Source organism: Helicoverpa zea, chromosome 27 (genome assembly GCF_022581195.2).
Source record: "Helicoverpa zea isolate HzStark_Cry1AcR chromosome 27, ilHelZeax1.1, whole genome shotgun sequence".
In the NCBI taxonomy this organism is placed as follows: domain Eukaryota; kingdom Metazoa; phylum Arthropoda; class Insecta; order Lepidoptera; family Noctuidae; genus Helicoverpa; species Helicoverpa zea.
This window is the reverse complement of record NC_061478.1, coordinates 4,098,776-4,115,737: the sequence shown is the minus strand read 5'-3', so window position 1 is coordinate 4,115,737 and position 16,962 is coordinate 4,098,776. Positions and strand designations below refer to the sequence as shown.

At 37.5% G+C, this 16,962-nt stretch overlaps 1 protein-coding gene across 1 annotated transcript in view; it reads right to left on the bottom strand.

Annotated features, from left to right (window-relative positions):
- LOC124643227 (bromodomain adjacent to zinc finger domain protein 2B-like) overlaps positions 1-15,598 on the bottom strand; it is a 100,374-nt gene extending 84,776 nt beyond the window's left edge. The window contains exon 1 of the mRNA XM_047182105.1: positions 15,299-15,598. The gene's annotated coding sequence lies outside the window, so the exon portion shown is untranslated. The remainder of the gene's footprint in view (positions 1-15,298) is intronic.
- Between the last annotated feature and the right edge of the window lie 1,364 nt (positions 15,599-16,962).

The window sequence follows — 16,962 nt, the reverse complement described above, 5'->3', positions numbered from 1 at the left end:
TGTTCTTACAATGCGCACGCATTTAATCCTGAACACGCAGATACATAAAACTAAAATAGAAATGACGAATCTCTCATTTACGCGTCAGTTTCCATATTCCGAGAATGAAAGAAAAACCGCTGTTTATCAACCCACAATCGAAGAATTATTGAGGAAACTTGTATTATGGTAATGGCGAAGACAAGGTTGTAAGTATAAAGGCTGTTATCAATAAATGGAATGCCTTGCATATATTGCATATGGTATGCATTCTGAGTTATCTGTTGCTAGTGTTAGATCTCGTTCAGAGATGTCTTGGAGATATGAACCATGCCTGTTGTGGCTGACCTTTGGTCTATCAATTTATCTTGTAGCAGTCTCCAGAAATATTTGTAAAATCCCTACTTATATTATAAATGCGAAAGTAACTCTGTCTGTCTGCCTGTCTATCTGTCTATTACGCTTTCTCGTCTAAACAACTGAACTGATTTTAATAAAATTTGGTACAGAGATAGAGTTGATCTTTTGAAAGAACATAGGATAGTTGTTATACCGGACTTTTGAAGAATTCTCTTGGAAACGCGATATAACCGAACTCTACGCGGGCGGAGCCGCGGGCGGAAACTAGCTTTTTAATAATTTTAGGCAATTTTAGTAGCAAACTTTGCAATTGAAAAACCAAAGATATATTTTTGATTAGATATATTTAACCCAAACCATTAAATCATTCACTGATAGAAAGGTACATCATGATTTATAGTGACACAAGATCAGGATAACAGGACCTATATTACTAGATATAGTAACTGAATACCAAAATACATGTTTGGTACGGTAGACTGCACATCAGTGGTAACTGTCATGCACCTTAACTCAAAAGTAATAAGTATGATTTTCCTATAAAACTGTTACCACTGACCTGAAGTTGACTGTACATAAATGCAGCACAATATAGCGAAATGCTGCATCCAACCGTCGCATAGCAATACACTGACAGGTTGTCGATTCAGCTGCGAATATTTCAGTGACCCATTTCCTAGTAAATCCTTTTTAACTTTCAACTATGGATAGGTTTCCTTTGTTCGGTTTAAAGGAGAACTTTGGAGTTATTAAACTAGGTCATCATCCTTCGAGCCTTTTTCCCAATCATGTTGGGGTCGGCTTCCAGTCTAACCGGATTCAGCTGAGTACCAGTGCTTTACAAGAAGCGACTGCCTATCTGACCTCCTCAACCCAGTTACCCGGGCAACCCGATACCCCTTGGTTAGACTGGTGTCAGACTTACTGGCTTCTGACTACCCGTAACGACTGCCAAGGATGTTCAATGACAGCCGGGACCTACAGTTTAACGTGCCATCCGAAACACAGCCAATGGTGTCTAAGATATACTTAGAAAGTACATACAGACTTAGAAAAGTTGCATTGGTACTTGCCTGACCTGGGATCGAACCCGCGCCTTCATACTTGAGAGATTGGTCCTTTACCCACTAGGCCACCACGACTTTTTAAGGAGTTATTAATCTAGGTATACTTCATAATAAAGAAGAACCATTTTTTGTTTGTACCCTGAAGGCCCCTACTGCACAGATTTGAAACTGTTCTTCACTGTTGGAAACCTACATTATTTCCAAGTAGTATAGGCTATATTTTTTACTAGTACGGGCAGTAGTTCCCACAAGACGCACGTGAAAATGCGTGAATACGGCTGGTATTATGTACAGGAGTAAAATGACTGTAAAAACCACCAGGGGTTATTTCAGAAATAATTTCATGTGTTTCGTTTCATCTTTAGTGCTTTTATATTTGATGAAAATAGAAATCTGCAATTCAAAGCCTTCTATTAACCGATGTGGAATTGTAAACCAATCTTAGAATTGGAACATAAAAGGCAGATTTCGTAGATAAAATAACTTTAAGCAGAATACTTTTTCAGCATAAATATGTCTTTAGCACTAATTACATTTTCAGTTTTTCTTCTAGAAACACCAAATAGATTTTTGGATTCAGTGGTATGGCTTAGCTTTTCTCTGAATCAGAATTACAGACAAACTGTATCATATTTCAATAACCATGAAAGGCAATATATCAGTACTTCGCAGGATAAATTCTTTGTATGCTGACCTGAATATGGGACTGCAATAATGTCGCATCATACAGATATTGAAACATCGGTAAGGCTTGTAGTACCTACTATGTAATATGTACTACAGGAATAGCACGGTATTACTGATTGGATTTGTATTGAATTTTCGCTTTTATATGATTCTAGTTCACCGACTTAAACAAAGGAGGTTCTCAATTTGAACTGTATGTAAGTATGTGCAAGATTATCTCGCGGTTTAGTCAATAAACCGATTTTGATGACTGCCAGCATCATCATTTACAAAAATCTAATCTAAAGTATAGTTACCGGCACGGATATTGAGCTCTAGACGAAAGAGTGGGGATCGCTTTGCGCACTGTACACATAAGGCAATAAACCAATAAATCGCTTCTGCGCAGGTGAAGGTCATGGCTCAATATCCGTGCCGATAACTATATCTAAAATTTAAAGAAATCTAATCTAAAGTCTGGAAGTCTACTCTCCAGTTCTTGGAAGAACAGGTAAAGCCAGCATTCCCAACTGTTATCCAGTAGCAGTCGTTATTAAAATTCTTCGTAACAAAAAAGAAAGTATCTGTCAAAAAAAAGTAATTACTGTAAATGGCGAAGACCTCTACCGATTCAGAGAAAGTAAATAATATAATGATGTAATTGATACCAAGGAAAGAAATTGAAAGGTCAATCTCTGAAGAATGTCATTTTGTTTTTTTAATGATATTTTTAGGGTGCGTCCACATCTGGCGAATGCGCCGCGAATGCGCAGCACGCGAGCCGATCGCGAGCTGTCCGCGAGCTGCGCGCGTGCATTTTTGTTCGTGCGCCGCTTCTGCGCCGCCCGCGCGCAGCTCGCGCGCGACCTAAGCGCCGCACGCGAGCGGCGCGCAGGCGGCGCGCGACGTCTGACATCTTCGATAGTACTGAGCCAATATACGGAACTGTAAGGGCGAGAACTGATTGCGCGCAGATCGCGCGCCGCTCGCGCGCTCTATACGAGCCTTGCGTGAGTTGCGCTAAAGAGGCGCACCGAACTATTGCAGTGACTGCACGCGCGCAGCTTGCGGACAGCTCGCGATCGGCTCGCGTGCTGCGCATTCGCCAGATGTGGACGCACCCTTAGACCACAATTATACAAAAAAGACTCCTCTACTGTTATACCTGAGTCTTGAGAAACTTCTTTCCAAAGCCTGATAAAAACCAATCGACTATAGGGCCAGCTTTCAACCCTATTGGTTCCGCCGTTTAACCGTGAAAGCATAATACACCAACTTACTAACGCAAACATGATATTAATAATAATGATTAATCAGCTCCTTACAGATAGCAACAAATTAACAAAATCAAAGTCTCTTTCCCTTGAAATAACCAAGAAACATAAAGACACGAGCCTACCAGAATATCACGGTTGGTACTCAAATAGCTTCACAGGTAGAAATCCGTGGGCGATCACTAGTTTGTTATATTTAGACTAGACCACAGACTATGGAAAGGTCACGAGTTCACACGGGATCAGTTGAATTATTTATTGAAGCTATACCAAGCTTATTTAGATCGGTTCCAATTGATGGGGAATACATGTCGAACTGTGAACTGTTGATACACTATTAATGTCGACTACAATTATTTTTTCGTTAATTAAAAGAAGTAGGCTCGATTAAACAAGACTTCTTTTCCTTATTCAATCCGCCAAATCACCATTTTTTTTTTTCTTATTCCATATACTTATCCTGTTTATGACTCTAATATAATATACGGATGGATAATAAATAACACTAAATGCCATTTTCGACAAACTCATTTTTATATTACCATCTACACCTTGTCAGCATCGAAATAGAAGCAGGTACAATATCTGTTGCTCGCTAATCTCATCATTCGCTCTGATTTGAATTATTTCAGATTTAAATAGCCCATTCATCGAAGAAGGCTAAAGACTTATTATCCGTTAGCGCTAAGTAGTCCCCAAGGAACGTGGCATGAGAGAATTCACTGGTGAAATCCAGTTTAAAATAAACACAGATATCTATAACCACAAAAACGCAAGCACACATGTACCTACAACAAACGCTAGTCATGTAATTGTAAGCAAGTCATTCGTACTAAATACAAGCGGTAACATTCATACTTCTAACAAACAGGCGAGTCCAATGGATTCCACACTAAAGTACTGAATGCACACATAAGTATGCATAAGTGTAAGATGTTGCAAGCCAATGCGAAATTGGAAAGAACAAAGAGATGGGAAATGTAAGACTAACCTATCACGATCGATACATGGGAGGCGGAATATTATGCTGTGGAAGTTTAGAGACAGATATACATAAAGTTAATATGAGTAGATTTTCTTAAAACAACTGTTAAATATGCAAAATTGAAAGTAACTAATTCTTCTAAGAAGACCGTTGAAAACTGAGATGGTTTGGCTAGAGATATAAACGCAATCTTCAACGAGATAGAATATGCTTAAGTAAACAATGACCAATCACAGAAAAACAATGATTTGTCCTAGCAGTAAAATCAATATGGATGAATTGAGTAAGAGCAAATAAAAGAATTACTTGTACAGAATAATTCCTCTTTAGTTGAATTAGCTAACGAGGACATAAGTAACTATAAGTTACATTATACCTAGCGTCGCCGTCGTCGGATTTCAATAACTATTGACCGATAAAAGATAGGGAATTGACAAAAAAGAAGTCGTGGTGGCCTAGTGGGTAAAGAACCAACCTCTCGAGTATGTGGGTGTGGGTTCGATTCCAGGTCAGGCCTGTGCCCAGCAGTAGGACGATAGAAAGGCTGTAACAGTAACAGTACAGCATAAACTTCAAAATTCTATCGCTAGTAAACTAATAAACCCAAAGATAGGTTATTGAAATCCGTCGAATTGAAATGAGGACTCAAGTTTATGTTGAAAATAGAATACGCTGCTAATAATACTCTGTCTCCCTAATAAATAAACGATTATAAGGCCTATTTTTAGCTCTATTAGCAAGAAGATCGCGTGACTAGTAAAACGATTTAAATACTAATTGGACTTCACCTGGACTCATACTCATCCCCTAAAGGGATGGAATGAAAAATAGGTAAAAGTATCGCAATTAGCCGTAATATGAACAATTAAAATGTCTAACATTATTTATATGTCTGTGGAGCCAACGATGAGTAAAATGGAGAAGGTCTATACCAAATAGACCAGTTTCAGGGCAGTAGCAAAAATAAGAATATAAAAGAAAAAAAAGCTAAGATGTTCGAGACCAAAAAAGTTTACCAAAAGATCGTTTTCTCGGTTCGATTCGGTCGATCGGTTGATTTTCTTAATATTTTGATTTAATAACCTAAGATATCACTAATGATAGTTAAATAGACATAAACTGAGATTTGGAGAATGTAAATTGTGTTGGGTGCTCCGTGCTGCTCTCCTCACCGCTGCCACTGTGGTGAAGCTGTCAGCAGCCTTGGACACCACGGCTTGTCGTGCAGCCGCAGCGCGGGACGATTTGCACGGCATGCGAATATCAATGACATAATCCGTCGTGCTCTTGTTGCCGTAGGCGTTCCAGCCATATTAGAACCCAGTGGTCTGGCACGCGACGATGGCAAGAGACCAGACGGTATGTCGTTGTTCCCGTGGAAGATGGGTAGGTCTTTAGTATGGGACGCGACTTGTGTCGATACTCTTGCACCATCTCACCTTCCTAGCTCGGCGCGATGTGCTGGTTCCGCTGCTGCGGCTGCAGAGAACCTCAAACGGCGCAAATATAGCACCCTGGTTGGTAACTATACCTTTGAGCCGTTTGGGGTTGAAACCCTCGGGCCGTGGGGTCCAAGTGCTCATCTGCTTTTTAAAGATCTGGCAAAGCGACTTGCTGACACTTCAAGTGACCCAAAGGCTGGTTTTTATTTTGGTCAAAAATTAAGCATTGCCATCCAACGTGGCAATGCTGCCAGCCTCTTGGGTACACTCCCGGTGGGCAGCGATGAGGAGTTTTTTGATGCCATTTTTTAGTTGTATATATGTATAAATAAGGCTTTTTTTTACGTCATGTAAATATCTAGATTTAATATTATACTTTATTTATAATAAAATAAAATCGCATCCAGCTGCTGTATTTTAAGCACGTGGTGATGTGTGATGATTGTGTTAACAGAGGTAACACTACTTTGAGTCTGAGTGCCTTAGCCATTAGGGTGGAAACTATCCACAAAATGGTACTTCTGAATACAAACCACACATGAACAAACGAATGGATGAAGTTTAACATGTATGTTATATTTATGGCATCATTTATCATTGCACGACCTTTTTCATTGCCGTACAAGGAAATTATGTTCATGACCAAGTTATTACAGCGTTAGATTTATAGTAAGGATTATATGAGGAAATTGATTAGCTTATACATATAGACTAGATAGAAAAACTTGAGTGTCTACGTAGTTAATAGGTGCAGATGATCTTTGTTATCCAGTTCCAACGACCACTTCAGTATAATCGGTTGCACCAATGACAGTGAAGGATTCTTTTAAGTGTCTCTTGTGACCTTCAGGTGCAAAACAGCTTGTTCATTGGTTAAAAATGAGTCTTGTTTTTATATGTATCAATAGACTGATAAGCCACTTCAAGACTAATTCTTTTATTTTCGTCCTCTCATCTATTTTTGCAATTCTCATCGTTTAACTTTCCATGACCCCGTATGCTTGCTGGCTTCGCACTAAAACGCCTTTATTAACGTATCAATAAAGGTTCTGAGTTATATTTTTATCTGGGCAGGTAGTCCGACCTTGGAAGCACCTCGCGATCAGTTCGAACAACTCCTTTTATTAACTTCAACACTCGTGACATGTTTTATAATAACTTGTCTTGGTTTACAAGCCTTATTGGTGTGTCAGAGGTTTTGATGATCCAAAAATACCTCTGAACAACAATCCTTGGGACCTTTCGTTGGTAGAGTAGGCACTTCATAGATAGTAAATGCCTGGTTTCCACTCAGGTACGCATAATCATGTCGGTTTATCGAAATACTTCAAATTAAACTTAAATCTTGATTTGATATTAGTCATAAGTCCGGCAAAGCATCCAAAGGTACTGGTCAGAAAAAAAATACACCAAACGGTTAAGCCACAGGTCATTCTCTGTTCTATTTAGTCTCTCATTACTTATGCAAGAATTCGCCTCAGTCATTGACATTTTACTGTCTCTGGATAAATTAATTTGTTGAATAAGAAGTCTTATTTCATTGCCGTTTTTTTTTCATAAACGGTTTATTTTTAGGTCGAGTTTGAGAGAGATAGCTAGCTGTGTGTTCTTCGTTCATACCAACGGTTAAGCGGAAACTAATTAGTATAGAGTTAATGTGTACCAAGAAGTTAACACTTATTTGCGTCTCAGCGAATCTAAACCAAATGGATATTTTAGTTAAATTGTAGCTGTTTAAAGGTCAAGAAAAATAGGTTAAACGTTATCAGGTGTAGTAGGCCTTTTTTCTGGCTGAGAATCTTACCTTGCAATTCTCGTCATCTTAGGGGTACCATTATGTCTTTCGTCCAGAAAGTCAAAATAAAGTGATCTTGTGACGAAAACAATGCACAAATTCTTAGTCGTATGACCTAAGCACAAATGTCATCCGAGCTATTTACTTTTGAAAACATAAAAGGATTGTGTCTGCCATTATTTGGCGAATCGACAGTTATTCTGATAATGACAAATGCCGATTCTGAAAACAAAAAACTACTTACAAACGATGAGTCACAGGGGATCTTGTGACATAAGTTCTGAGCACGTTTCTACTAAATAAGCAAATTGTGGTACAATTTCCGTGTTTTTATGAAATTGTAGGTAAGAATTATTAAGTGTTTATTGCATTATTGATTTGCCTTTCAACCTTAAAGCTGAATCAGAATAATAGAGCAATAATTTTAAATTAGATTTGAAACTGGCCTGTAGTTTTGTGGTAACAAACTTTATTTAATAATCTTTGTACATTTGTACCCAGGACTCTACCAAGTTGACTCATAGAGATAATAATCAGTTGACAGATTATAGTAAAGAGTAATGATGCAATTTCAAAGAAGCACTCTTCGATTATCCTGACAACAATAACTATAGGAACTGATAAGCATGTCAAAATGGATAAGGTCTTCATTGACATTGGAGATGAAAAGAAGTATTTATTTGTATAAGTCAGCAGAGCGAAAAGAGACACTAAGAGCTGAAGAACATTTAGCTACATAGAATAATGAAAAAATGCCAAAACAGCTCCTTAATCACAAAAAGAGCGCACATGACAAAGGAATCGACTCTTTACCCTGATTTAACCCAATCATGACTTTGACTCACAGTCATTACATAATTAACGACCATTTCAGCATATTCCTCAGTTAAATCATTCTACAGTTCTACTTCGTTTTGTTAAGTTGTGACTGCATAAAGTGATCTAATCTCCTTAGTAGTCGCTTCATTGGGCTCATTGGCATCGCTGCAGTTACTAGGGCTTCTAAGTTCTCAGTTTGATTTACGGAGTTTGTATCAATAGATGCTATTTTTCTCAATGTTATTTATGTACTATTCATAAACTTTCTGCATCGTCCGTTCATAATCTCTTAGTGTCATCATCAGTGTCTTGCATAATTATAAAAATGTTCTAAGCTCTTTCAGAAGATTAATTTTCTTGTTCTTTGCATACCCAATACTAAATACTTATGTGTAAGTAGTAGTAGTGTAGTTACTTTTAATGGCTCAGTCTAAAGTCTCTTTGTAACGTAAAACTGCGTGATCTCATGGGGTCATATCTACAATATGTAAATGTTTGATATCCTTATTAGCACTGGTTCAAATTCCACTCATATATTTATTATTTAGGACGAAATTGATAGATTGATGCGTTGATTTAAAACTAATCCCAAATCTAAGAATCACTTCAAACGTGTCAGTTGCTTCAGTCGTCCTCCGAGCCTTTTCCCCAATCATGTTGAGGTCGGCTTCCATGAATTCAAAATCAATATCAAAAGAAACCAGATTAATATTAATAGCTATTTCATTTGCAATACTAATATAAGATCCAGGATGTACTTAGCTTTGATGCGATTTCCTGAGTCCGTCATACAAAAGTACTTGATCATACGATTTCGTGTTTCCTTTACAAGCCTAAAATACATGTGATGAATTAATGTGTCATCTTGACTTTATTACGACCAAATGGTTGTTCTATTTTTAGCTAGTGTATCGCTCTTGGTTCGCTCAGGTGGTCTTCTATCTTTGATATAAATTCGTCGATGATTTTTACAGCTACAAAAAGATTTTTCGTTTGTATCTAGAGCAGTAGATTTAGATATTTTTAAAATTAAGATTCATCATCGTATTTAGAACTTAGAAATCGAAACAATAGTTTACGCGGTAACAACAAAAGATAGATAAATGTTTGCATGGGTGTAGTTCAATCACTAGACATTTAGGTCTATCTTGTCAGTAGTTCACAACTATTTATTCGTTGTTTTAAACAGAGTTGAAGTTTTTCCTTCGTATGTATGTATGAATAGCAAAAACGCAGTCTTATTAAGAAACCTAAGCTAAATCACGGCTAAATCAAACCCATATAAGCACAAAGACGTTTGATAATAAAATAGGATTTCTAAAAAGTGAAACGTACCATGTACTGGCATGCTAATGTAGGTCGCAGTTGACTGCTAGCTGCGTTGCGACTCATTGCACCGTGGTGCATTACTATTAACAATACTAAGTGCTATTTGTTTATTACTGCAGTACAGTTTGTTATATGCTGGCCTTTTTGGCTTACGTGGGAAGATTTTTATAGTAAGCTTTGGCAACTGTGTGGGTTTTCGGAGTTATTCGGTTTTAGGATGCATTTTTGATGGATATTGGGAAAGATTTCTTGCGACCGTAAACTTCTTTTATGAATGATCGGATGTTAACCAATCCAAGATCTGAAATATAGGAGAATTGCAATACATAGAACAAAGACATCCCGACAATCAGACTCCATGTGTTATATAGTCCTGAAATAAGTAACTAAGCCAACATTAAGCATAATAACTGATTATGTATGAAAACGAATACATTGCCATCATACACCTTTGTTGAATAAGTATTTCCAATGAAACTCTTTTCTCTAGAAAGATCGATTCAAATCAATCTTCACATAAGGCGTATGTGTGCGAATTTTTTCGAAGCAGCTATTCAAATATGTTGGTAATAATAGAACTTTCTTTATGTAAATCTCCAACTAATATGAGATATAGCTAAGTGTATTCTATTCCCAGATGAGGGTAAATATTTGTTTAGTCTTTAATGTTTGAAATCTGCTGGCCTTTGTTGATAAACTATTGCCAGAGACACTTTGGACACACTTTGGTTCGACCATGCTAATAATAATGTCTATAGAAATTGGTGTAATTATCATTAAAATTCTTAGGAGGCAAAATTTACGCTAAGATCAAGCGTATACTTAGGTTAAAAATGTATCAAGTTCCTTTGATAAAGAGGATTTTAGGAAACAACCACTTCTGGAGGCAAATCCAACTCTAGGGTCCATTACGGTCTTTTTATTTTAAAAGATTGCAACAGAAGGTGCTCATAAGGTGTAAAAAAATGCAGTCCCTCGAATAAGGGTTTATCTGTGTTACAATATGCAGAATAAAATGAGTCATCTGCATCGTGAGCCTTACGCTTATTATGATCAAATCAAGCATTGCAGTTAACCTAAGTTCCCAGGAATTCTTTTATACAATTTATAGCACATGATTGCTATGCAGAAGAAAATGCATCGTATGTGTACGAATTTAAATGTGTTTATCGCGTGTGGCGTGCAAGTTTCAATGTCTTGAAGCAAATTTCTCCTTATTTGATTAAATATTAGAAGTACTTGGATTAATCATCGTCATGATTACTCGTGATCACTCAGTGTTCGTGATCAACAGTTTTAACTTTATTCAGTGTCCTGCTTTAAAACATTACTTTATCTCTTGATCAATGAATAATGCTTCATTCATTGTTTTTTCTAACTATGGTATTGACCATAGTTCTCACAGGAAAATCTTTCCCTTATAGCATTAGTCTTACCACTAAGTTCAAATGATTGGCAATTGTTTTTTTTTAGCTTTATTTCTATGCATTGCTCTCGAATTATCAGTTTCTTTTTCACCAGGCTCGAATATAACTTTCAAATCATCGGCAGTTATAATAGTGGAAGTCTACAAAGCAAAGATTGCCAGAAATCGTCGAAATGGCCACAATACGATCTGGCAACAGTTTTTGCGGCTTGCATTCTCCGGCTGGTGAAATGGCCACATTCCTTACTCTTCTGAGGAATTAGGTAGGTATTTTAAATTCAATTGATTTATGCCCTTATATGAAAAGCGTTGATGTGGTCAGCGATTTCGATGAGAGAAGAATTTTTTTGAAATTGTTTCTTGGTCTTTTAAGTCTTTTTTTCTTAGCGTGTCCAACACAATTTTCAAGTAAGGAATCCTCAAGTTTGTAACACAACAATACACAAGAAAGATCTCCTCTTTACATCACCTTTTCTGAATTTATCTAATCCAATAGAGGCTATGTTTACTATGACTCCTTAATAGATAATTCGAAGTCACAGTAAATAGGTTGGTGACCCCTCTTGCCTTTATGACGCAGTCATCATAGACAGCTATTTGTACAAAGCAACATTGTAATATTCCGCCATCTTTTGAAGCTATATTCAGCAGTAATCATCTTCACCAGTTGTTGCTAAAATCCAACCACATTTTTCAATGACGCCACTGATAAGGTTTAAATAAACAGAAAAAATGTATAGGTACATGTAACTTAACATCCAATAGCAGTATTTATGAATGGGACACGAATGGATTGATTCAAATTACTTTTTTTTAACGGTCGTGCCATGGTTCGTTTTGGACACGCTTTTACGTCCATTGATGACTTGGAAACTGCTTTGACGATAGAAGATGGAAAATTAAGCTAAAAAGTGGAGCCTAGTATTTCCTTTGTTTATTATCAAAATATCTCATCTTCAATGTTATAAAGAGTTGTGAAATTTCCGTTAGAATTAACAAGATGTTATGAGACTGAATAGAGCAAGAAATGAGAGATAAGAGCAGGGAAATGATGATTTAACGAGGTCTGAACCTCTAACTCTATCGTACATTAACACCATTCAAGACTTCTTCAATCTGTCACGTCTCAGCACTTTTTCTTCTAGTTACTTATTTGCAGAAGGTGTAACCTTAACGGCTTCCACTTGTCAATTATTTAACACGAAAATGACAGAACAATTATTATCAAATATCCAACTGCTATCAATATTTGATATAATGATTTGCATAACTGTAATTCTGTCTATAAATATGCGATTGTAAAGCCTTTATATTTTAAAATTGTCTGTCAAATGGATTGATGGACAGCCTAACCGTTTGGCTTAGCCCTTATTTTATAATGACTCAACAAATGTACCGCTTTGAAGTATTCTCAGTATAAGCAATACTCATTTGAACAAAATAATATTGTCGATGTACTTGCTAAGTCATCATCTGCCTTGCCTTTTCTTAACTATGTTGGGGTCGGCTTCCAGTCTAACTGAATTTAGCTGAGTACCAGTGTTTTACATGGAGCAACTGTGTATCTGAGCTCCTCAACCCAATTACCCGGGCAACACGATATCCCTTGGTAAGGCTGCTTGTCAGACTGTATTTGCCGATCATCATTTGAAAGATTCCGATAATTTTCTGTATCTCTAATCTTATAATTCATCTGCTTCATAATCGAAACCTAATAACAATAGAACAAAAGATGATTTTTGATCTAAAGCAGGTAAAATACCGACTTGAAGATTACACAAGCCGTAGAATTCGATTTATCATGAACATCGTTCAATCTGAACAAATGAACATGAGTGTATAAGTTAATCATAGATGGCATCGATCTTTACATGTCTTTTATAGCACTAACAGTATCGAAATCGGGGACAAGGGCTTTCGTTGCTTCGTTTTCCAACAAGCAATACTGTGTTTCGTTATTATTGTAGTTTGCTCGTACAGACACGATATGACACAGTGTCGCACTGTGTTTGGCTATGGGTAGAGAGCAAAGCAAATCGTTTGTTAACATTATTTGTATTATAATACTCGTGTAAGCATCATTTGAGCAGGTTTGTCCTAATAATTGATGTCTGATTTATGTTTAGATGATAAATAGATAAAATGAATTTGGGATACGTGCGATGGAATGTACTATGGATTACATATTTAATGTTGATTAAGTAACTCTTCATTATGGGTAGGTAGGAACTTAAGGGGCTAATCAGAAGATAATTTATGCGTAAAGTTGGATCCACGGTTTGATCCAATCATTTCATGAGTTTTATAAGATGATCGTAAGTGAAAGAGTATTTTGGTGAGAGATACGTTTACAAGTGAATAATAGAATTTCAAATTCAATACACAAGAGCACTTTTTCAATGCGTACAATAAACAAACGATCATTTATTGTCGAAAAACGTTAGCCAGGCCGCAGCGATAAAAATCTCGCAAACCATAACGACTGATGAATCAGCATTTAAATGGTAACTCTGACAATTTATGGACGACATAGGTAAATACATTTACTCAACTTGAAAACTGACGCTTTCCGTTGGTCGCATAATAAGCGGTTGAGAGCACCTCGAGCCAATGTTCGTAAAAAAACAACGATGACCCGTCTTGTCTGAGGAATGCAACGCGACAAAGTCGAGATGAGCGCACCGCACCGCTCACTCGGAGATCGCGTTCACACAATTTCACGTATTCGGGTAATAACGATAGGCAGTAACTCTAAAGTACATGGGTATGTCTAGCTAATATGCCGAGAGGCCGTTCACAAGGCGCGGTCGTGAACGAATGCAATTATTTCATGCTCGATGTGCTTGTATCCGCCATTACGGTGGACGCGTTCGAATTTTGAATATGCTCAAACTTTTTTTTCTAGCATTCGACCGTAGATTGCGTTCCAACTCACGCGAAACTCGATTGTTATTGTTTTAATTTACATTTTCTCCTTATCTGCATGATTCAACGAGTTTACGTTGGTTATGTATTAAATGGATTGAGATAGCTATTAATATTATGTTTTATCAATTTTATCTTTCGTAAAACCACGCTATTATGAATGAATGAAAATGTTATTGACCTTGTTTCACAATAATCAGTCATTAACTACGAATATTGTTAGTGTCGACCTCTTTATTATTATTTATTTATTGGCTTTTATAAGGAAACCACAGACGTTAAATTGTTACCCGACTGACTATAATTTAAAACGTTTGAAATTATTCTGAATACATTTAAAAATATTTTAAGTATAGAATAGGAAGGAAGTGTTTTACACTTTATCTCGTTATGTAAATAGGTACCTGCACAGTGCAATTTATAGCTAAAATACCTAACTGTAGATAGGTAACTCTGTAGTCAGATAATAAGCAAAATATAGGTTGGTGTGTGCTTACTTTACTGGTAAACGTATTGTTTTTGCACTTAGATTTTATTTACTATAGTTTTCAACGATTTTCCACACTTATCTAAACGCAGCTGGTTAAACCAAGTCACCTTTACATGACTTTACCGCAGTTAAACACGAAATTACTAAATAACAGACTTGATGACCTAACATTCAACTAAGCTAAGTCTTAAGTTCACTTCAAACTAAAGAAACGTTGTCAAGCCAACACAGTTTTTACTATATAACTTATTAATTGCATACTTTAAATGTTTGCTCAAGGAACAAAAACTGGTCTAATATTAGACGTTGCAACTGATTTACCAATACCATTTACTTAACGTACACCTGGCAACCAATATTTATAGAAAATAGGGGACTGACTTAACATCTGAACAATCACAAACAAATATTAACGTAAGCATAGTATACCTGATTATGATGATCACTTTTAACACTCGAGTCCTACTCTTAAATAAGCAGAATAGTGTTTGTTAACTTTCGCACTGCCTACTCAATAGGTTCACGATAAAGAAGCACGATTTACTTAATAAATAACTGTTGCGAAACGACAACACCTCGCGCTTACACGAATATTGTGTTAAGAACGCGGGGGACAGCTAGCCGCCACTAAAATTATTGATTTACAAAACAACAAAAGATATAAAACGGCCCGGCTGCACACCCCCGCGCCGCCGAATCGATCAGAATGATAATTGTCGCGCACAAAGACTGACTACTCACCTAGACAGTTGGAATGCACACACACATAAAACAACAACACACAATTTATGTCAACAATGTTCCGGATCACGACGTCCAATACACTAATTAGATGTGTTACGACACTTATTTATATTGTTTTTATTGTGTTTAACTGTTAATTAGTGCGAATTAAAACCGATTTGTGTGTCGGAGACGCGAGCAATTCGACGATCGCTAGCAAGATGGCCCCGCGTATGGCGCGCGGCGCCCGCCCCCCCCGCGCGTCGCGCGTACGTGCAATGAAAGATAGGTGGCCGGTACACGAGGCACGACCAGAACGGACGCCCGTCCCGAGATAAGTCGCGAGTTACCTGCACACAGCACAAAGATACAATACGCACTGTTTCGCACGCTTTAACTGAACGGTTCACTGTGCCGGAATGGTGATTGTAACCGAGGTATTTGCATAACGATGCCGGCTATTGTGTTTAATATTACCTGGTGTATTAGGGAAAAGATAAAGATAAAAGATATTACCTATACTACTTTAAAACATACAATCGATGCAACCATGACAGAAATGTGTTGCGGCAGGAAGAATTTTTATAAATACCTACCTACGACTAGTTATAAATACCTCTTTAATTAAAATAGTGGGTAAAAACCCAACTGGAAATGCAAAGCACAACTGCTATTATCTAATTCACAAACAACTTCTAGTGCCAGTATTTCAAATTTGATATTACTAGAGCACAATAACACACTTCAGTTAGCTTACAAAAATGCGATTTCATCAAAGTGACATTGATTTACGGCGGATTTATCGCGAGACTGATCTCGGGACGGCTGACACCGTGCGTACCGACCGCAGTTCTTTCCCTTCACACCGCTTTGCCCGTGCCGAGACTCCCCCCGTCGCCCGCCCTGTCCTCTGCCTACCGACCTCTTATATACTGCTCTCTTTACAACAGAAAAAAACACCAATTTCCCAAATTCCCGAAGCGGACCGCTCTCTCGCTCGCGGCAGACCTAAGATGGCCGACGGCTTCCATTTTGATCGCAGATTACAAACGCGTCGCGTACCCGTGCACTCAAAGCCTAACCGATGTGGCGTCCTGTAGTTAAAACACGCTTTATACACTTATCGCACATGTTTTTAGGCTATTTTTTGGCGTCCAATACGACGGTGGCATCGTATCGTGTCGTTTGTAGGTGTATTTGCTTATGTTGGCGTGACAGCTCGTTTGATTGTTATTGTATTGATTAGCCGTACGTTGTGAAAGAAAGTCCGTCTGTCTAAACGTACGCGTTAAATTGTAGCGGTGGCCAATAGCTATGGTTTTGTCTCTTTTCACCGGTACGAGTGTCTACCTGGCTTAGCTAGCTCAGATTGGCGGGCAGTCCTGCGCTCAACTATACAACAATGAAATATGGATATGATTGCTCAAGTATTAGTTAGCATCCTTTATAACTGTAGCGAATTGATTGCGTAGAGTTCACGAATATATTACTTAAATATAGAATCTATAAGCACAAAAGTAGTGTTCATATAGGTACACGGAAATTTCTAGGTTCGATTCCCGGAATAATCAAAGCTTGTTTGGTTGATTTGCTGTTTCGCAGAAATCCGGGATATTTAGTGTCGGTTTATAAGTTTATGCATATTGATTTGCTGTCATAGCCCTTGTGTGATTGTGTAGGTT